The sequence below is a fragment of the Macaca nemestrina genome, chromosome 1 (genome assembly GCF_043159975.1).
Source record: "Macaca nemestrina isolate mMacNem1 chromosome 1, mMacNem.hap1, whole genome shotgun sequence".
Classification (NCBI taxonomy): Eukaryota; Metazoa; Chordata; class Mammalia; order Primates; family Cercopithecidae; genus Macaca; species Macaca nemestrina.
The window spans coordinates 220,264,094-220,276,015 of NC_092125.1; the positions used below are offsets into that span (position 1 = coordinate 220,264,094).

The window sequence follows — 11,922 nt, forward strand, 5'->3', positions numbered from 1 at the left end:
GAAAATGTGGACTAGCAACAGGTCAAAGTTCAAGCTAGCTTTGTGCCTCCTTTGTCACATGGTTGCATTAGACACAAGCCTGTGGGCTGATAGCTCATTTTCCTTCTTAGCAAAGTCATCTCCTGCCATAGTATGCTCTATTCTCTAGTCTGTCTTTCCCTTATCCCCTCACCCAAATATAAGGCCCACAAGGGCAGGGACTTTGTCTATTTTGTGTACTGCCTGAGTCCTAGCTGGTACAGAGTGGATATTCCATATATATTTGTTGTTCAAATACATATGTAATTTTTTTCAGAGTTTTTTTCTTTCTCTTTCACCTTAAGAAGTGGTGAGCACATTTGCTGGAAGGTCTGTCATTCTCATAGACATCATTTTTAACACTGGCTGGGCTTCCCCCCAAGGAAGCCTCAGACAACCTCTCTGGGGTCACCCTCTTGCTTCACGTGGTGGATTAAATGTTTTCTGTTCATTATAATCTTTCACAACCGGCATTTAGGAACCGATGTATTATCTGCTTGTCTGTGTAATTCTCCTCTTATTTAGACAGTTTACAGTCTTCAGATTTCTTTCTTTCTCCACTATTTAAAATAAATGTTAAGTATAGGAGTATAACATATCTTCAGAGAGAACCTGAGTCTTTCAGCCAAGGGAAAATGTAGGCTCGGGCCACGCTTTCTGGAGAGCATCTTTAAGATGATACTTCACAGGGCGACAGGTCAGAAAACAGAACGGGGTCCAACTAGGCAAATGCTTTGTGCAAAACCCCCCATGGCTTCTGTGCAGCTGCTTTTTGTAAGAATCCAAAATAGTCTTCTGCAAGTAAGGAGGTTTGGCACACTTTAGGGGTGGGGTATGAGGAAAAGGACAATAGAAAGCAAACATCATACTCTGCCCTCAAAAAGTTGGATTTCTTTTTTTAGAGATAGATATTATAAAAATCAACTTCTTTTATTTTCTGACACACGCCAGGAATTCGAAGTTTCTTTCAGAGGCCAGTTGAGTCCTCTTCAATACAGCATATCTCCTCCTGACTATGGTCTTGATCAAGTACCTCTTGGAGCCTCTCTTTCCTCATCTGTGAAATGGGAAGAACGGCAACATCCATCACCCACCAAGGACAGGAAGGAGTCGGTAACCCAAAACATGGGTAGGGAACAGCACCGTGGCTGGTTCACAGTAGGTGTGCCAGAAACAGTGAAGAAATGAATGCTAAGTCCTTTCATTAACAACTATTGTTATTATATATCTGTTTCTGGCTTCCAAATGAAATGTGCGTTTAAGATTTGTCTTCAGTGCCTTAATCCAAAAGAGACAATAAGAGCTTTTCAGGGCCAGTAGGAGAGACAGAGAGGAGACTTGTTTGCCTGGTGAAGGAAGAGGAGGAGAGTCAGACCTTCCAGTGTCCTTGATGTCAATGAATAGGGCGGCCACATAATCGCTATTGGCTTTCACACCTTCAGTGGAGGCCAGAGCCTGGGAAGATCCAGAGTCCTGGGTTCTAGTTCACGTTCTTCCACTTCCTAGATGTGTGTAGTAGGTGTAGTGTTCTCAGGTGTAGTGTTCTGTAACTGCTCAATGAGGGAGACAATGAGGCTGCCCCACCCAAAGTTGTTGGGACCATCAGCAAAAAAGGTGTGGATTGATCCAATGTCCTTTGTAGCCTCCATTTAGCTGGGACTTGAGCTAAGCACATGGCATTCAGGACTGCATTTAACTTCATACTCACCTTAGAAGTGGGATCCCATTGTGATCCTCACTTTACAAATGAGACAATGAAGGCTTGAAGAAGTTTAAAAACAAACTAAAATAGAACACAATCTTGCTGAAGCTCACAACCCCAGTTTGGTGGGGTGGGGATTTGAACTCAGGAAGTGGAATTGGTGATACCTCTCTGTCTCCCATGCCCCTGCAAAGCCCCTGAGCCAACAGAAGTGGAACATTCTGAAATCCTACAAAGCTGGCTCCAATACAGAAGATTTCACAGCCTGTGACATAGGTGTAGGTTAGAGACCCGGCACAGCTATGGCCGAGAAAGAATTTTGAGATCCCAGATTTGGACAAAAGGCCCAAAAGACAGTGGTTTTTCAAGTAGCAGAGTGACAACCTTACTTGGTGACTGAGCTTGCGGATGCTGCTAAGCAGGTCCTAGAAGCAGCAGCGGGGATATTGGGGGATGGAGTAGATGCTGCTGAAGCCCAGTTACCCCTTAATTTGGGGACATTTGGGCCTGGCAGTTGTCATCATCCCCCTTCCTGGGCACAACCCATGAGGAGCAGAAAGAGGAACTGAGCAAGGCACCCTGGTGTGATCTCCTGGTGGAAGCAGAAAGTGGCACCAAAATCCACATGGGGGTGTGTTCCCCATGGGGGCTGCGCCTGCCTGGAGCTTATGGACAGCATGGGCTCCCTGTCTAAACACACAGAGGTGCTGCATGGGCACAGGAGGTCCCAAGTACCAGGGAGCTGACCTCACCACATGTTCCCTCTATCTTCTCAGGCCTTGTTTCCTTTTAGCTGCTGATACAGTTTGCATATAAGAAAATGGCTGAGTTCTGTGAGTTTTGTCACTGGTATCTTTGAGCCCAGGTCCAGGCCTCTTGGACTCAAAGTCTATGCTCTGATCATTGAACCATACAGCCTGTCTACAAGACTAAATTTCATCAAGCTAAGGCTCTGAGACAAAGGATAGCAAATAGACAGTCAAGGGCTTTGCCCCAAATCTCCACAGGCATCCTGTAGTCTGATACACAACTCAATCTAAAGTTCAGCACTACAAATATTTGGGGTTGGGTACATCTTTGTTGAGGCAGAGGAGAGCTGCTGTCCTGGGCATTGTATCACACTTAACAACATCCCTGGCCTCTACCCATTAAATGCCAGCAGCACCATCTCTTCCCACCTATTGTTAGTTGGTTGTGACAACCAAAAATGTCTCCAAGCAGGCAAAACCACACTCAGTTGATCTAAAAATGAATGATCTAAAGAACCTCAACTTGCCAGGCACGGTGACTCATGCCTATAATCCCAGCACTTTGGGAGGCTGAGACACATGGATCACCTGAGGTCGGGAGTTCAAGACCAGAGTGACCAACATGCAGAAACCACGTCTCTACTAAAAATACAAAGTTAGCCAGGCATGGTGGCGCATGCCTGTAATCCCAGCTACTTGGGAGGCTGAGGCAGGAGAATCGCTTGAACCTGGGAGGTGGAGGTTGCAGTGAGCCGAGATTCCGCCATTGCACTCCAGCCTGGGCAACAAGAGTGAAACTCCATCTCAAAAAAAAAAAAAAACAAACAAAAACAAAAAAACAAAAACCCAACTTATGTGTATAATTTACTGCCAAGCAAAACAAAAGTCAGCTCAAACTCTTTAGTTTCCTCTCTAGATTTCAGGCCCCCAAACTCAAGAGAGTTGACAGCAATAATGCAGAGAAAATGATGCCACATAAAAAAGCCTCTTCAAATAACTTTTGGGGTGATAACAGAAAAACAAGAATGATTTAAAATACTTGATTTTGCAGAAGACTAGAGGCAAAGTATATCCTCTGTGTGCCCTTGTCCGTTAAAGCATATGATCAATGCTATATTAAAACAAAAGCATGACTTACTGAAAACGAAGGGAGGTTTTTGGCTTACATAATCTTTCTTTTTGCCTGGAGAACACGCAGTTCAGCCATTTTGTGCCAGAAAGAAACAGGAAATTTTTAATTTGAAATTCCAAGAGAATCTGTGACATTATAGCCAAAGTTTTCATGCAACATGAAAGTCATCACAGTCCCAGTACAAATGAAGCCACAGTCCTCTGGGTGTCTATAGAATTGACAGCTTCAAGAACGTGTTTGCCATTTAAAACAGTCAGACTTGAGAATGCATTGTTCCTTCGCCCAGGGTAACAAATGAAATGGTGGTGTTTGTGCTGGTGACACAAACACATGTCAATGCTCTGTGTGATGCCGTGGCTCTGCTGAAATTGGAAAAGTCCAGATCCTCCATCCTTTCCCCATCAGGATTGCAACACCCCTCCGGAGCAGCTCACTGGGCTTGGCCCAGTACCCTCTGAGGGCCAGCTGTAGTGCTTTAGCAAATAAGAAGCATCCAGAGAGATGTCTGGCCTCTCATGGGCTCCGGTCCTGATGGCCAAGAGGAGCTAAATTTAGCATAGCTATTGTTCATCGGAGAAGCGTGTTGTTGCTTGTTTGTTTGTTAACATGTTGGTGTGTGATCACCAGGCCTGATGATAATCAGTTCTGAATTTAACCCACCCAAGCCAGTCCCAAATGACTCCTGTTAACTGATTCACTTGGCTTGAGATGAGGGCTGGAAAAGAATCCACTATCAGCTAATAATGACAGTCTGTCACTCCCATCTGGAAAGGATACCCAGGCAGTGGGTCTCGCGTGCTTCTTTTCCTTCTCTTGTTTGGCCCCATCACCTACTCCTTCCAGCCTTCCATGATGCCAGCCCCAGCACCAACCACAGCAGCAAGAACAAAAACCAGCAGAGAAACACGCACTAAGTGTCTGGCACTAGGTCTACTGCTTACCTAGATTATCTCATTGAATCCTCAAGAATGGCCTTACAAAGCAGGTACTACACTGACTGTGGTGATGGCTGCATAACTCTGAATATACTCAACACCATGAATTGTATACTTCAAATGGCTGAACTGTATGGTATGTGAATTTTATCTCAATAAAGCTGTTAAAAATGTCATTGAAAAAAATTGGAGGCTGCTAGAAATAAATGTATAGCCTTAACTTTGCATATTAGAAAAGAAGAAAGACTGAAAGTTAATGAGCTTAGTATCTGATTTTATACATTGGAAGAAGAACTCTCTGGGGGAGAATCTATTCGCATAGCCAGGGACACACAGCCTGCATGTGGCACAGCTGAATTTCCATGTGGGCTCCTTCGACCTCGTCGTTCCTGTTTTTACTGTCGTGATACAGTTAGTGACCTGTCAGGGCTCTGGTTCAACCCATTAGGGGCTACCGGGAAGCCCAGGATGTAACATTCATCTTTATACCCCTATGGCCTTGCACTCAGTAGGTCTTTAATAAATGTTTGCTGCATCAATAATCAGCTCGAATTATTTCATTACATTGATTACACCAACCTATTCTGTAATGATTTTCTCTAGTGCATTCACAGGTGATTTATACTGCATTATAACAGAGTATTCTCTCTCATTGCCAGGGAGAGGGTGTGACTAAGTTAAAGACACTCAGAGAAAAGTATCTGCACATTGAAACTCTCCAAATGAGTTTGGAAATGAAATAGGCCAGAGACCAGTGAATGCATGAAATGATTTCATCTGACGAGGCGATGATTGAAAGCCAAGGTCAGACCTCTTTGCAATTAGTTTCCTAAGCAATTGGTACTCAGGGGCTCCCTGGGCCCTGCTCACTCCTCAGCTATTAACAATCATGTTAATGGGGAAATACGTTGGCCCCTCAGTCCAGAACACTCCTGAGATTCAGGAATATCCTCTTTGTCTGTTTCTTATCTACTGAGTGCAGTTTTCACGTTAACAATAAGAGCAACCCCTGAAGATCAGAGAGTGAATGCTGAAAGGTGTTCACACTCACCACTCCTCTTCCCTTAAAGATGAACGTTAAAAAGGTCACACTTAGTACCTAACTAGTGAGGACAATGTTGCAAAACAGAAAGAGGCAATTTCTGATAATCTCGTGGTATATAGAATGCAGGCATATACCCCTGTAGGTTAGTTTATTTTCATTGTTTATATGTGATTGTTGACTTTGTTTCTTTCATGTTATTTAAATAACACTTCTTTGTATTAATACTTTAATTTGGGGGACAGGGTCTCGCTCCCTCACCCAGGCTGGAGTACAGTGGTGTGATCATGGCTCATGGAAGCCTTGACTTCCTGGGCTCAATCAATCTGGCCACCTCAGCTTCCTGTGCAGCTGGGACTACAGCCAGCCTTTTTTTTTTTTTTTTTTTAATTAAGACCAGGTTTTGCCATGATGCCCAGGCTGGTCTCAAACTCCTGGGCTCAAGCAATCTACCCAACCCTTCCCAAAGTGCTGGGATTACAGGCATGCACCACTGTGCCTGGCCAATACGTTTTATGCAATATGACCTTGGATGAAATTAGCTTCAAGTCATCCTTGAGGGAGAGTACCTGAAAGGGGCTGGATCTGAAGCAGAACACAGCTTTGCTCTGGTCTGTTCCTGTTCAGTGCAATGAAGTAGCCTGCATTTGAGGAGCATCCTGAGGGCAGCCTTGGCCAGGCCTCTGTGGTCCCATGAAAGGAAGAGAATGGATTTTCCTATCCTGAGTTATGGTAAAGAAGTCCATCCTACTGAGAGGTGACAACGTGATAGCAGCCCTCGCTCTTGGTGCCTCCTCGGCCTCGGCATCCACTCTGGCAGCGCTTGAGGAGCCCTTCAGACCGCCACAGCACTGTGGGAGCCCCTCTCTGGGCTGGCTGAGGCCAGAGCTGCCTCCCTCTGCTTGCTGGTAGGTGTGGAGGGAGAGGCTTAGGTAGGAACTGTGGCTGCGCATATGCGCTGGCGGGTCAGCGCAAGTTTCCACAGGCGCGGGTGTTGGCTCCCGCTTGGCGGGCCACGCACACGGAGCTGCCCGGCCCAGGGCAGTGAGGGGCTTAGCACCCAGGCCAGCAGCTGCAGAAAGTGCCGTCAGACAGGCACTGTGCTCCAGTTCTCACCCAGCCTCAGCTGCCTCCCCGTGGGGCAGGGCTCCGGACCTGCAGCCCGCCATGTCCCAGCTCCCGGGGCCGAGCCTCCCCAACGGGCTCCGAGCCTCCCCAACGGGCTCCGCCCCCTGCTCCATGGCGCCGGGTTCCATCGACTGCCCAAGGGCTGAGGAGAGTAGGCGTGGCTCAGGACTGGCGGGCAGCTTGGCCGGTAGCCGCTGTGCCTGATACACTGGGTGACCCCAGCTGAGCTCCTGAGTCTGGTGGAGACTTCGGGAACTTTTATGTCTAGCTAAGGGATTGTAAACGCACCAATCAGCACTCTGTGTCTAGCTCAGGGTTTGTAAATACACCAATCAGCACTCTGTCAACATGTACCAATCAGCTCTCTGTAAAATGGACCAATCAGCAGGATGTGGGTGGGGCCGGATAAGGGAATAAAAGCAGGCTGCCTGAGGCAGCCAGGGGCAAACCATTCAGGTCCCCTTCTGCCATGAGGAAGGTTTATTCTTTAACTCTTTACTGTAAATTTTGCTGCTGCTCACGCTTTGGGTCTGTGCTCTTCATGGGCTGTAAACAGTCACCGTGAAGGTCTGCAGCTTCACTCCTGAAATCAGCAAGACCACGAACCCACCAGAAAGAATGAACAACTACAAACGCGCTGTCTTTAAGAGCTGTAACACTCACCATGAAAGTCTGCAGCTTCACCCCTGACAGCGAGACCATGAACCCACCGGAAGGAAAAAGGTCCAGACACATCTGAATGTCTGAAAGAATAAACTCGGGATACACCACCTTTAAGAACTGCAACACTCACCGCAAGGGTCCGCGCTTCATTCTTGAAGTCAGTCAGACCAAGAACCCACCAATTCTGGATACACTACTGCACAAGAGGAAGACCTGGGCAGCAGATAATGGACTAGCAAGAAGGGAGAAACCCTCCTTTCTATCTCAGGATCTGCACGTCAGCTGAGCTTTTAATCCCAACCCTGAATGGACCTTTACACCTCCCTCTGCCAGATAAAACCAGATGAAGGCAAAAGGGAAGTCAGGCAGGAGCTGGAGCCTAATACCGCTTAGGGTGGACTGGCCCAGGGTGAGAGAGGCAAATTATCATCTGTAAAGGACTTTCTTCCCATTTTCCCTAAATCTTAAGAAAAATCATTAAAAGTAGGATTTTTATCTTTCTTGCATTCTGGAAATTAAGGGGAAGGTTCTGTGTGTGTGTTTAGGATGATATATAAGGCATCTTCTCTTCCAAGAATGGAGGAGTGATGATGTCAGAGCTTTGCTTGTTGAAGAGCACTCAGGGCAATGTGGGGCGGTGGTGAGAAACCTGCATCAAACGAAACAAAACAAACACAACCCAAAAGCTGCTCCTGTGTCTGTACAAGACCATGGAGAGTTGCTCAAAAAGAGACTGGATTGCCAAGAAGGGTGCTGTTTCCAGCAATAAAGCCAGAAGGGACTCTTCTTATTCGTACCAACAATTATTTAAATGGACGCCTAAGAGGCCATCCAGTGGCCATAGCATTTTCTGACTGACATCTAGATTGTTTCCCATTTTTCAGTGTTAGAAAAAATATCACTATATCGTCCTTATGCATAAAACGTTTTTCTATTTTTTACAACTGCTTTATTGAGATATAATTCACGTACCATAAAATTCACCCTTTTAAAGTGACAAATCAGACATTTTTAGTATATTCACAGAATTGTGCAGCCATCAGCACTATCCCATTTTAGAAGTTTTTGTTTGTTTGTTTGTTTTCTCCAAAAGAAACCCTTTACACAATAGTGGTCACTCCCTACATTCCCCTCCGCTGACAACCACTAATCTGCTTTCTAACTGTGAATTTATCTATCCTGGGCCATTCACATAAATGAAATCATACAATATGTGGCTTTCTATGACTTGCTTCTTTTACTTTGTGTAATGTTGTCAAGCTTCATCCATGTTATAGTAGTTTATCCTTTTTTATGGATGAATAATATTTCATTGTGTGGTTATATCACATTTTGTTTATGGATGAATAATATTTCATTATGTGGTTACACTACATTTTATTTTTGGATAATATTTCATTCTGTGGTTATATCACATTTTGTGGATGAATAATATTTCATTGTATGGTTATATTTTGTGTGTGCATTCATCAGCTGATGTCACTTGTGTTTCCAGTTTTGGACTATTATGCATAATGCTGCTCTGAGCATCTGTGCGTAAGTTTTCACATGGATATACACTGCAATTCTTTGGGGGCATGTATTTGTGGGTGGAATTCCTGGGTCATACAGTAACTAGCTATCTAACATTTTGAGGAGCTACCAAACTATTTTCCAAAGTGGCTGCATCATTTTATAATCCCACCAGCAGTGAAGCTTTTTCCATTTTGAAGATTCCTTCCACCAGATGGAATTGCAGCAGTGGAATTCTAGAACCTGAGTATGCATATCTTAAAGGTTCTTGCTACATATCCAACCTGCTTTGCCAAAAGTTTGCACAGGCAATTTTTCGAAAAGCTATCCTTTGGTTTAACTAACTCACATTCACCGCCTTCCAGATTTGGCACAAATTTCGTCCAGGAAGGTCTATCCCAACTTGTCATTGACTCTGCTACCCATGCTCCACCCACATCTACCACCCCCACAGATCTTCATGTTCAAATGGAAAATGTTTGGAATGTTCTCACTCTTCACCTATGTGTGCTTTTATTATTATTATACTTTAAGTTCTAGGATACATGTGCACAACGTGCAGGTTTGTTACATAGGTATACATACACGTGCCATGGTGGTTTGCTGTACCCATAAACCTGTCATCTACATTAGGTATTTCTCCTAATGCTATCCCTCCCCTAGCCCCTCATCCCCTGACAGGCCCCGGTGTGTGATGTTCCCCTCCCTGTGTCCATGTATTCTCATTGTTCAACTCCCACTGATGAGTGAGAACATGCGGTGTTTGGTTTTCTGTTCTTGTGATAGTTTGCTCAGAATGATGGTTTCCAGCTTCATCCATGTCCCTGCAAAGGACATGAACTCATTCTTTTTTTATGGCTGCATAGTATTCCATGGTGTATATGTGCCACATTTTCTTTATCCAGTCTATCATTGATGGGCATTTGGGTTGGTTCCAGGTCTTTGCTATTGTGAACAGTGCCACAATAAACTTATGTGTGCATGTGTCTTTACAGTAGAAAGCTATTCTACTATGGGTATATCCTGAAATCCCAATAATGAGATTGCTGGATCAAATGGTATTTCTGGTTCTAGATCCTTAAGGAATCGCCACACTGTCTTCCCCAATGGTTGAACTAATTTACACTCCTACCAACAGCATAAAGCGATCCTATTTCTCCACATCCTCTCCAGCAGCTGTTGTTTCTTGACTTTTTAACTTACACTCAAACCAACAGTGTAAAAGCATTCCTATTTCTCCACATCCCCTCCAGCATCTGTTGTTTCCTGACTTTTAATAATTGCCATTCTAACTGGCATGAGATGGTATCTCACTGTGGTTTTGATTTTCAAGATCCTTAAGGTCAGATACTATGTCTTTAATTTATGTGCTCTTTTGGCAGAGGCAGTAGGGAAGGGCTCTGCATACAAAAGACACGCTGTGGAGGCTTTCTGACCAGTACTTTAAAAAGTATGTACGTTGCATCAGTGTCCCTGCATTTGCATTATTAAGAAAGCTGTTTGACAGGACTGAGGTTCCTGCTTCCTAGGTGCTCTATGGAGATTGCAGAACCTTTGAAGGCAGAGAGTCAGCTGATTTTGGCTTTCATATTCCAGGGGATAATTCTTACCTGAGGGAGCTAACCTGTATCAGGCACCTACCAGGTGCTTGCCACTTTTGCTATATGCTTTATAATTTACCTCATTCAGTCTTCCATGCAATCAATATAGAATTTAGCAACTAAGCTGGGTGCAGTGGCTCACACCTGCAATCCCAGCACTTTGGGAGGCCACAGCAGTAGGACTGCTTGAACCTGGGAGTTTAAGACGAGCCTGGGGAACATAGCGAGACTCTGTCTCTGCAAAAATAAAAACAAAAACATTAGCTGGGTGTGGTGGCACATGCCTGGAAGCTGAGGTGGGAGGATCAGTTGAATCTAGGAGGTTGAGGCTGCAGTGAGCTGTGATCATGCCACTGCACTCCAGCCTGAGTGACACAGTGGGACCTTGTCTCAAAAAAAAAAACAAAAAACAAAAAACAAACAAAAAAAAAAAAACAAAGAAAGAAAAGAATTTAGCAACTAAGTGCCTCTACTGTTATTTTACACATAAGGATACTCAGAGGCAGAGGCGTAGCCTTGCAGAACTCAAGTGTGACCCCAAATCTGGATCTCATTTCACTATTTGGTGATGCTTACAATGTTGTTAAAATTATAGAAAAATAAAATATTTTAAATATGATAGGAGTTTCATTCTTTTATCCTTTTAAATTACCTTTCTAAAAGTTCTCTACCCTAGAAAAGGTGGTTACATTTGCATGTGATATCATCTGATTAGCTGATGTTTTTCTTTGCAATTGACATCTTGAGCGGTATCTTGAGAAGTTTGTATACTAATTTTTTCTTTATTTTAAAATGCCCGTTGTTTTATGAAAATCAGATGTACTGTGAAGGAAGATTAATAAAAACTAATTATAAGAGGGAAAAAGTCAAGTGACAATGAAGACAATCTAGCAGACATACACAAGAGAATTGGAACAACATGCAACATTCTACTAAGCCAGAGAGAAATGCTTTAGTTCATGCACTGGAGAGGAAACCATTGTATCTCAGCCTGTGTCAGCTTGGGATAAGGGGATATGAAGAAGCAAACTCAAAGAGAAGGCAAAGTCAGAATGTAAAGACAAAAGGGACCTTGTTGGCCCCTTGTTGGCTCCCCTAGAGGGAGCTCAAGACTTCCTCTCCAGGTCCCCAAGATCAATTAGAAAATGGAGTAGGGTCTTCCTGTCCTTGGTATCAGGTACTAGGCAATAGGAAGCTGGAACTACTACATGCTTTGACAAGCGGCCAAAACCTAAGAAATGAGAGGATAATTTACCAACTTTTTTCAATATTTCAAAAATTTTAACGAAGTGTTATATCCCCACTGCCTGCACCGTCCCCCACCTCTGCAATAGACACATACATGCACACACACACAGTCACCAAACTACCTAAAACTTTGTTTCTTTGCTTTTGACTATAATAAGAGTCACCTGGTGTGATAGCAGCAATCATGTAATA

General features: G+C 44.1%; 1 protein-coding gene and 1 long non-coding RNA gene across 4 annotated transcripts in view; both read right to left on the bottom strand.

Moving 5' to 3' along the window:
- LOC105473204 (kazrin, periplakin interacting protein) overlaps positions 1–11,922 on the bottom strand; it is a 1,227,585-nt gene that overhangs the window by 881,337 nt on the left and 334,326 nt on the right. The gene's annotated exons all lie outside the window — the stretch shown is intronic.
- LOC112425122 (uncharacterized) overlaps positions 9,337–11,922 on the bottom strand; it is a 34,179-nt gene continuing 31,593 nt past the window's right edge. Inside the window, exon 4 of the long non-coding RNA XR_003016135.2 lies at positions 9,337–11,713. This is a non-coding gene — a long non-coding RNA (uncharacterized lncRNA). The remainder of the gene's footprint in view (positions 11,714–11,922) is intronic.